The sequence below is a fragment of the Lactuca sativa genome, chromosome 3 (genome assembly GCF_002870075.4).
Source record: "Lactuca sativa cultivar Salinas chromosome 3, Lsat_Salinas_v11, whole genome shotgun sequence".
NCBI classification, from domain to species: domain Eukaryota; kingdom Viridiplantae; phylum Streptophyta; class Magnoliopsida; order Asterales; family Asteraceae; genus Lactuca; species Lactuca sativa.
The window spans coordinates 111,885,461-111,894,273 of NC_056625.2; the positions used below are offsets into that span (position 1 = coordinate 111,885,461).

The window sequence follows — 8,813 nt, forward strand, 5'->3', positions numbered from 1 at the left end:
ATTATTGATTCAGTTCATTGACTAAATGGGTGTTCCTTTTGCCTTAATACATTTAGTGTTTTCTTTTTCTCTTTTTTATTCTCTCTTTTTTTTTTTTTTAAAAAAGATCCAATTGCCATGTATGAAAATATTTAATTGGTCAATTTTTGACATATGGCATGCTACAAGCTGAAGTTATTTGTTTCTCTTATAGTTAATGTTCTAAGGGAAGAAGCGGGAAGATAGACGAATAATAAAATATGTTGTTGTCCTTCCATTTATGAGAGCTACACTTTATGCCAAATGGATCGTGAAAGAGATGATTTTGATGATGAAGTACAGTTTAATGAGGAAGATGGAGATGCAACAAAGGACTGTTTACTGGTAATAACTTCATCCTTATATTTGTTGTTTTTTATTTAATTATTTTATTGAATAGTTTATTATTATTTATAAAACACTGGTCATTTTTAGTTTGACAGTTTGACAACATATTGTCTGTGTACTTGATTTACAATTTTACATCTCAAATCATGCTGCTAGACAGACACTGTGAGCCACCATCCATGTTTACTGAAAATAAATAAAAATAATTAATTACTTTTAATTTTTCATTATTTAATCTTTTTTTCCATTTGCAGATATATTACCTCCTATTTATGACTCCATGCCACATAACTATGCAACCAATGATCCAAAATTTCATGTTCTTATTCCAGAATTCGTGCATGTTTCTTTAATTTACATATTATTTTCTATGACTATATGGGCAATTTCGTCATTTGCACAAACAAGAAATCAAAAGCAAATCACTCTCTTACCTTTTTTAAGTGGGGAGGGGATATCTCATATTTCCAGTTGTGTTTTTGATTCATCCATATGAAAAAATATGTTTTTGACATTTATACCCCTCATTTTAATTGAAGACACAAACAAAAATGATTTGATACTTTTTTTTTCAAGAATGTGCTTCCAAGGTTAGGAATTTTTGAAGCTCATGGTATGTAAGCCTTTCTAGAATGTTTTTGGTTCTTTGTAATTCTCTTTTGTTCGATGTATTTTTTATTTTATTTATTACCAAGATTAATTGGGTATTTTTTCGTAATATGGGAAGATATTCTTAATATGGGAAATTCTTTTAATTTTCTTATTAGTGATTGTGGTTTTAGTTGATGTAAAGTTTTGATATGCTACTTTTATCTAAAACAAATCTGTTTTTGACATTGCTAAAAAGTAGGTTGTTATCTATAGCCTAATGTGTATCCATGAGAAAATGAAACATTTCATAATGTGATTCTTTTTTCTAGATTGATTTTCATTTGGTGGGTTTTTTTTTCTCTTTATCTTTGAAGAATAGGATGATATTTTCTTATAAGGACATTATTCTTAAATGAAAAGCCGAAATACAGTAAATAGCGATGTACTTTACTCTTTTTAACAATACGGGCAACATACTTTATTTCTCCCCAAATCTGAGGTTCAATTTGCTGACAAATTACATTGCCCGACTTTCCCCGACCCGTAGCAAAGCGAGGGCGCACCTCTAGTTATTATTATTACTATTATTATTATTATTATTATTATTATTATTATTATTATTTTATTTTATGTAACTATTTATATTATAATTAATAAAAACAAATAAAATATAAAATATAAATATTGATTTGATAGTTAAAGAAGTTCATTAGGTAATATATATATATATATATATATATATATATATATATATATATATATATATATGTATATACATAAAGAAAATAAAAATGTTGATTTTATTAAGAACATATTACTGAAATTGTCCTTATATGCGTGCTTTCGGTTTAATGACTACAATGACTTTCATTTAGATCTTATAGGCTAAAAAGTGATTTATCAAAAATTCACGTTTTACGATACGTAGAGTCGTGTCGGTTTAATTGCGAAACTTCGAAGAAGCATAACTTCTTCATACGAAGTTGGATCTAAGTGTCTGTATTAACGTTTCCTACACGTTTAAGATGGTTACTTGGGCTAAAACGTAATATATTTCTACTTCAAATTTTATAAACAATGATTTCTATTTAATCCTATGGAACTGTAAAAATAGGGTGTTATATCCTTCAAGTTACCTATCCAAACTTTCCAGAAGTCTTTCTCACACCTAATGGATAATAAGGTGTTGCTTGATTTTTAAGATGTAAAATGTTTGTAGTCTGTTGAGCACATCCGCGGACATCTGCAGAAGAAGAGGTGAAACAAATGTTTGCAGTCTGTAAGAAGAAGACTATTTGTTTTTTAAACTCTCTGCGGACTGCTAAAATAAAATAAAGTTAAAATAAATAGATTTTTTAGACTTAAGAGTTTTTCAAATTTTTATTCTAGTTCATTTAATCTATAATCATATAGTTAGATTTCAATATTAATAAATCACTTTCAAATTTATTGAGTAAAAATATATCATTGTCTTTGCAAGATAAACAAAAATAATATCTTAAAATAATATCATACATGCAACACGTATCTCTTTTTATTACAAATGCTTTAGATTGATATGGAATCATAAGGAATAACATCAATACCAACATATACACATTACACATAAATTTTCCAATCATAACCATTCATAATCTAAGGTGAACTCTTGAACATGAAAGTCACACACGCTTCAACTATTGCCACCATTGACAGCATTGTGATCTTATTCAAATTTCCATGTTTCTCGACATATTTGGTGTTGTCTACCTGCAAAAGGTTGTAAATTTGAGTCTTTATTATGTTAAATTGAACTATAAACAATAAAACTATGTCTTCGAAGATGCAATGTCTGTATTAGACACTTTATCAAACACTTGGTGGGCGATGTTTATGTGATTTTAGAAAACCAAAATGATTTCAACAAAAAACATCCAAAACAAGAACGTAATCTGATTTCATTACTGAATTCATAACCGAATCTGATTGTAGAAACCATTTACCCAAACATGACATCAGCAATGTTATGGGATTCCAACAAGTTACATAAAAAATATATTGATTTTATGTAACATTTAACAAGAAATTTAAGTAAGAAAGACTATTTTTAGCAATGTTTTCGTTTTTCCAGCAAGATCCAAAAGTTAACAGAGAGTTTTTCAGCAAGAATAACAATCAATTTCATATTAGAACAAGAAAAAAAAATTAGAAACAATGGAACAAACCTAGTTTCGTTTTCAAAGGAAAATCCGATGTACAATTAATTTCATTTTCGAAGTGCATCTGGTGCAATCGGAGACGAAGATGACGGTTCTGGTCTGGAAAGTGGCGGCACATGAAGGAGACACGAGGTTGAAGAAAACTGGTGGAGAGATGTGTTGGCAGATGTTGGAGGCGCTGAGAGAAAAAAAAATGTATGTTCTTTTGGGTTTAAAAGACTTGTAAAGACCTTAGAAGACATTGGTCAATGTATGTGTCAAGAAGACCTCTCGCAGATGTTTTCAAGTCTGCACACTTCCAAAAAACAAACTGTTTGTGAGGGTCTATATATGCGTGTGGTCTGTGTGGTGCAAATAGAAGTGGTCACACAGATCTGCAGGAAAAAAACAAACACCACCTAAAAGTCAATGCTTTATAGACATGCACGTTCAATGTACGTCTTAAACTCTAGTTAGGTCAAAATGAAAAAAAAATGAGGTCAAAACCTGGTGCAAGGATTCAAAACTCAATCATTCTTTAGATCTAGGATATATAACTACAAGAGGACCTCAAGGACATATAAAGTTGCTAAATTTATGGATTCTAACCACACCAACTAACTCAATCATGAAAAACAAGACAAATAAATCTAGATCTAGAAGCATGAAGCATAAAGGTTGGAACTTGAAGACTCACAAGGGTCCATAAGATGAGTTAGGAGGTGGAGGAAGATCTTGCTTGTTGGATCTTCTAACAAAGGATGTCTTTTTCTTCTTATTCTCACCAAAAAACACCATAAAACTTCAAAAACTCAACAATGGAGGCTAAGGGTGCTTCTAGGCTGAAAAGGAGGCGATGTATGATTTCTCGCTCCCTCTCCACTTATTATTCAATTTTTTAAAATATTTAACACATTTAAATTAACAAAAAATACAAGTTAAATTAAAATCGAAAAATTTCATTAAGACTAATGTAAGGTGTTAGGTTATTATCCATGGAGATTAATATAACACTGAGATGTGGTTGCACTCAAATGTATTTGATAAATATTTAGTATTAGACTAACCTACACTTAAAGATTACTATTAATGGAATATGTCACAAGTAAAATTCTTGACTCATAACTTTATTATGCTTTAACGTTCTCCAATGTTGTCCGAAACTGGCATCCATGTAGTGAATTTTCGGGTACGACATGATGAGTGGGTGGGGCCTATATATTAGATATTTATTGGTTGCTTATGACCTATGGTAGAACTTATATCCTTGGTCTCCGTGATGATTTTACATCGACAATAAAAGTATGGTCATATTCAAACGATATTTGTAACGCCTGGTTTCTGGTATGAATTTAAAATCATAATTTATTCACTTTCATATAGGAACTCAACGAGTTGGGAGCCCTAGACTCGTCGAGTAGGAATAATTTAGGGTGTCGGTTAAGAAACCTACTCAATGAGTTGAGAGGCCTCAACTCGACGAGTAGGCTGGCAAAAATGAAACCCTAATTTTTAGGCTTTTACACCCTATTTAAAGGCATTAATGTTTCATTATGGCCTCCCTCATCGTCCCCTCGGTCCAAAGAAAACCCTAATCGTGCCTCTTTCCCCATTTTGAGTGGGTGTGAGACGAATTAGTGTTATTTGGTGTTTTTCTTGAAGGAGTGCGAAGTTGGTGGTGAAAAGTTTAAGGGGGAAGCTTTAGATCCGGGATTTTCAGTGTTTTTGCAACCATTTGGAGGTATAAAGTCGGCACCTTGACTATTTGTTTGCTAGATCTCTTCTTTTAGAAGTTTATGGCCTTTAGTAGCTTATTTTTGTGTTATTCATGGATTTGAACATGTTATGAAGTTATGACTTCATATCTAGAGATTTCATGACCTATTGAGACTTAAAGTTGCCATCCTTATCAAGTCTTGGCCCTCCTCCATGCCCTGGCTCCCTTATAAAGCTTAGTTTTACTGTTTTTAGCCTCTTCATACCATGAATAGATGTAAACTTAGAAACTTTATGTGGTATCTCAACCCAAGGGGACCAGATCTATGGTTTGGAGGCATTAGACTCGCTTAGAAGTGACTGAATGAGTTAAGACTAAGGAAACTCGACATGTTGTTTACCCAACTCGACGAGTTGGATCATGATCCCCTGACCTTTTTGATTACTGAGCAAACCCGGGGAATTGAAGATATGACTCGGCGAGTTGGCTAGGGTTTTCTCGGTTTTCTGAAGACAGAAGGAACTCAACGAGTCCACAAGGGGACTCAACGAGTTTACTGAAAAGTCCCGATTTTGTTGAGAAGGAGAAGCTCAGCAAGTTGGAGGAAAACTCAACAAGTTGGATCACGATTTCATGATTATGTGATTTATGGGAACTCGGTGAGTTGAGGAGTGAACTCGACGAGTTGATTCAACTCGGAGTGTTGACTTTGACTTTGACTTGGACCAAGTAGACCCTTAAGGGGTTATGAGTATGAAAGGGTAATTAAGGAAATCTTTTACGTATAGGAGCTTGAGTTGGGTTGATTTTCGGAGCCGAGGATTTTCAGCTACTTTTCGTTATTCGAGGTGAGTTACCTTCCTGTAGAAGTGGGCAGAAGGCACAAATGTCGTCCCACTAGTAGGTAATTATAGTAGAGATGATTGTATCTATGATAATTGTCTGGTATTCCAGTATCTGTTTTGCTTTATGTGCTAGTATGCTATGATATTATGGGTTAGTGGTAGGAGGGGTGGATTAGACCCTGTAACCGGTTGAGATAAAACGGAGGGTATGTCGGACACCCATATATGACTGACAATATGATTGTGATATGGTATTATGTGGTAGTGGTAGGGTATGAAATAGACCACGTAACCGGTTGAGATAAACCGGAGGGTAGGTCGGGCACCTAGATATGCTTGGCAGGATAGGTCGGGCACTCAGATATACCTGACAGGGGTAGGTCGAGCACCCCGGTATGCCTGACATGGGTAGGTTGAGCACCAAGGTATGGTCAGCAGGGTAGGTCGGGCACCCAAATATGTCTGACAGTATGTTGATTGTATGGTATGTGGTATGATGTGGGAACTCACTAAGCTTTATGCTTACAGTTTTCATTTTTGGTTTCAAGTACTTCTTCTTCGAAAGGAAATGAGCCGGCATGATTGTTGGATTAGTGTGTAATTCCATAACTATAATTGGTATGTACTTGACCCGACTCGGCATGGTCCATTTGGGTTGCATGGCATCAGAACATTTGGATAGATCGTTTGTGGGGAGAGGACATTTGTGACATATTAATATATTATATGTTCTAATATATTAATACGAAATCATGTTATTTAATTAGTATTAATCAAGAATTAATTTGGACTTAGTTTAGTGATCAAAAGAGACTAATTAAATATATGGGGATTGATTGTGTAAATCATTCATTCTTATATATGTGGGCTTATGATCCATGATTCCTTATGTTGGCTTTAACCCATGTGGTGACCCATGGATACTCCATGGAGGTTAAAACCCACGGAGCATAAGGAATGGGTAAAGTCATGGGTTACATGGTGTAACCCTAATGTGCACACTTTATAAGGACCCCTTTAGCTCAAGAACTCGGCACTAGTGACACATATATGAGGGCTAGCCGATTTGAGCAAGAGTGTCTTCTTCTCATGGTTATTCCATGTGTTGGTGATGTTGTGTGAACCATTTGAGGTGTCACACTTGAGGCACTAGGCTCTCGAGCATCATGGAGTCAAGCTACATCAAGAGGTATGTATTCTAACTTATTATATTACCCAAGTATCAAAAGATTATATGCTAGATATGGTAATACAATGGAATATTCGTATTTGCATGTATAATAGAGAAAACATAGATCCAAGGTATTTAGGGTTGCATGTACACTTAGGAGTGTTAGAATGCTCAAAACCCATCAATGATTGCAGCGCATCACACCATGATTTCCGCACATGAGATCTTTGGGAGTTATAATCTGATGTTGTTTTATTATGACATATTTTGATTATTAATATAATGGTTTTGGTATGGGTTGACACTATGGATGTTTTCAGACAATGAGTTTTATAATTATTAAATGAAAAATGAATTTTTTGGTCTTAAATTTTTGATGTTACAAATTGGTATCAGAGCCTTGGTTTGAGGGATTTGGACACACCTTTAGGGGTGTCTGGGCTCAAATCAGGGGTTTGAAAAATTTTTACAATGAAAATAATTTTTCTAAAATTTAAAATTAAGGGTTTTGAGAAAGAACAAGGAGTATGAGGTGTTCTATCGGCCGAGCTCAAGTAAGTTTTCTCTAAGATGCCATATATGTTATGTTATGATATAAAGTATGAAAATGTGAAATGCATGCTAGATTAGGGCTAAGGATATAGGAAGGATGCCTAGTATGCCTACTGTATGTGCTTATTGAACTGCATGCTAGATTAGGGCTAAGGATCTAGGAAGGATGCCTTGTATGCCTACTGAATGTGCTTTTTGAGTTGCATGTTAGTACTGATTAGTCAGTGATATGATGGTCTGTTTAGGATATGTTTGGTTTTGGTTACTCGATGCTTGAATGTTGCTTGCTTTGTGCTTTTAGGAGTCCTCGTTATCTTTAATTAACTAGTAAACGAATGCATTGAGTTACATATAACGAGGACTAAATAATTTCAGAAGGTTAGGTCTTGCCCTATTTCGTAACTCTTGTCTGAGTCCAACCGTTGTAGGGTAGGACCTCTCATTCGAAGAATTATTTGGTCTTAGTAATATGTAATGGTATTTGCAAGCGAGTTAGAGAGAGATAGCAGGGACTTCTTATGCAATTGATGGAAGAGAGTAGGTTGGAGATTACCATAGGGTAAGCCTAGGATGTGATTAGTGCAGCGAGAAGTAGTAGTGAAAGGGACTTGGTGAGGTAAAAAATCCTTGAGGAAAGTACGGATAGATGTGGAAGGTAGTATGGGCCCGTACTACTGAAAGAAAAGGATATATACTCGAATCAAGGAGAACTGAGATTAAACCAGGGAACTTGTAGTGAGCATGAGTTTTGTCTATATTATGTATGAATCTGATGATTGTGTGGTTTGTTTCATAATGGTGATGACACATCATGAAGAAGGAGGTTTAGGGTCTGGGTTAGGTTTAGGTATGGGTTTCGAGCTAGTTGATGATGAATTGAGCGAGTTCATTACATCCGAGATTATGAGAGGCATCCTTGAGGCAACCCCAATGATTTTCAGTTCGATCAAGGAGGGTATCATTGAGCTGATGAAGGATCTCCTTATGGAATTCAGGAGTGACATGGCACCAGGCCATTCAGGGACTCGTACGTCTCCTTCAAGGAGTTCATGGGATGCGGAGCACCAAACTTCTACGTGGTGAAAGACCCCATTGTGGCTGGGTGATGGATCGCAAAGATGGATTCTGCACAGGTGACGAGCTTCTGCCCTGAGGGGTCTAAGATCAGGTTCGTTGCTGGTTGTTTGAGGGAGCGAGCCAGAGACTGGTAGAAGGTAGTCAGTGATACTTTGGAGCCCCAACCATTGAGGCAATGACCTAGTCGAATTTTGTGTCTAGGTTTCGGGCAGAGTTCGTGCCAGCTGTAGAGGTTCAACAACTAGCCAGAGAGTTTTGTATATGAGACATACTATGGAGACAGCGGTGGAGATTACCGCTAAATTCAAGGAGATGGC

General features: G+C 35.2%; 1 long non-coding RNA gene across 1 annotated transcript; it reads right to left on the bottom strand.

The window, feature by feature from the left end:
* Positions 1-2,451: 2,451 nt before the first annotated feature.
* On the bottom strand, positions 2,452-3,601 carry LOC111885826 (uncharacterized). Its single transcript, XR_002848224.2, has 2 exons — positions 3,162-3,601; positions 2,452-2,706 (listed from the first exon to the last, which is right to left on the bottom strand). It is a non-coding gene; the product is annotated as an uncharacterized LOC111885826 (long non-coding RNA).
* Between the last annotated feature and the right edge of the window lie 5,212 nt (positions 3,602-8,813).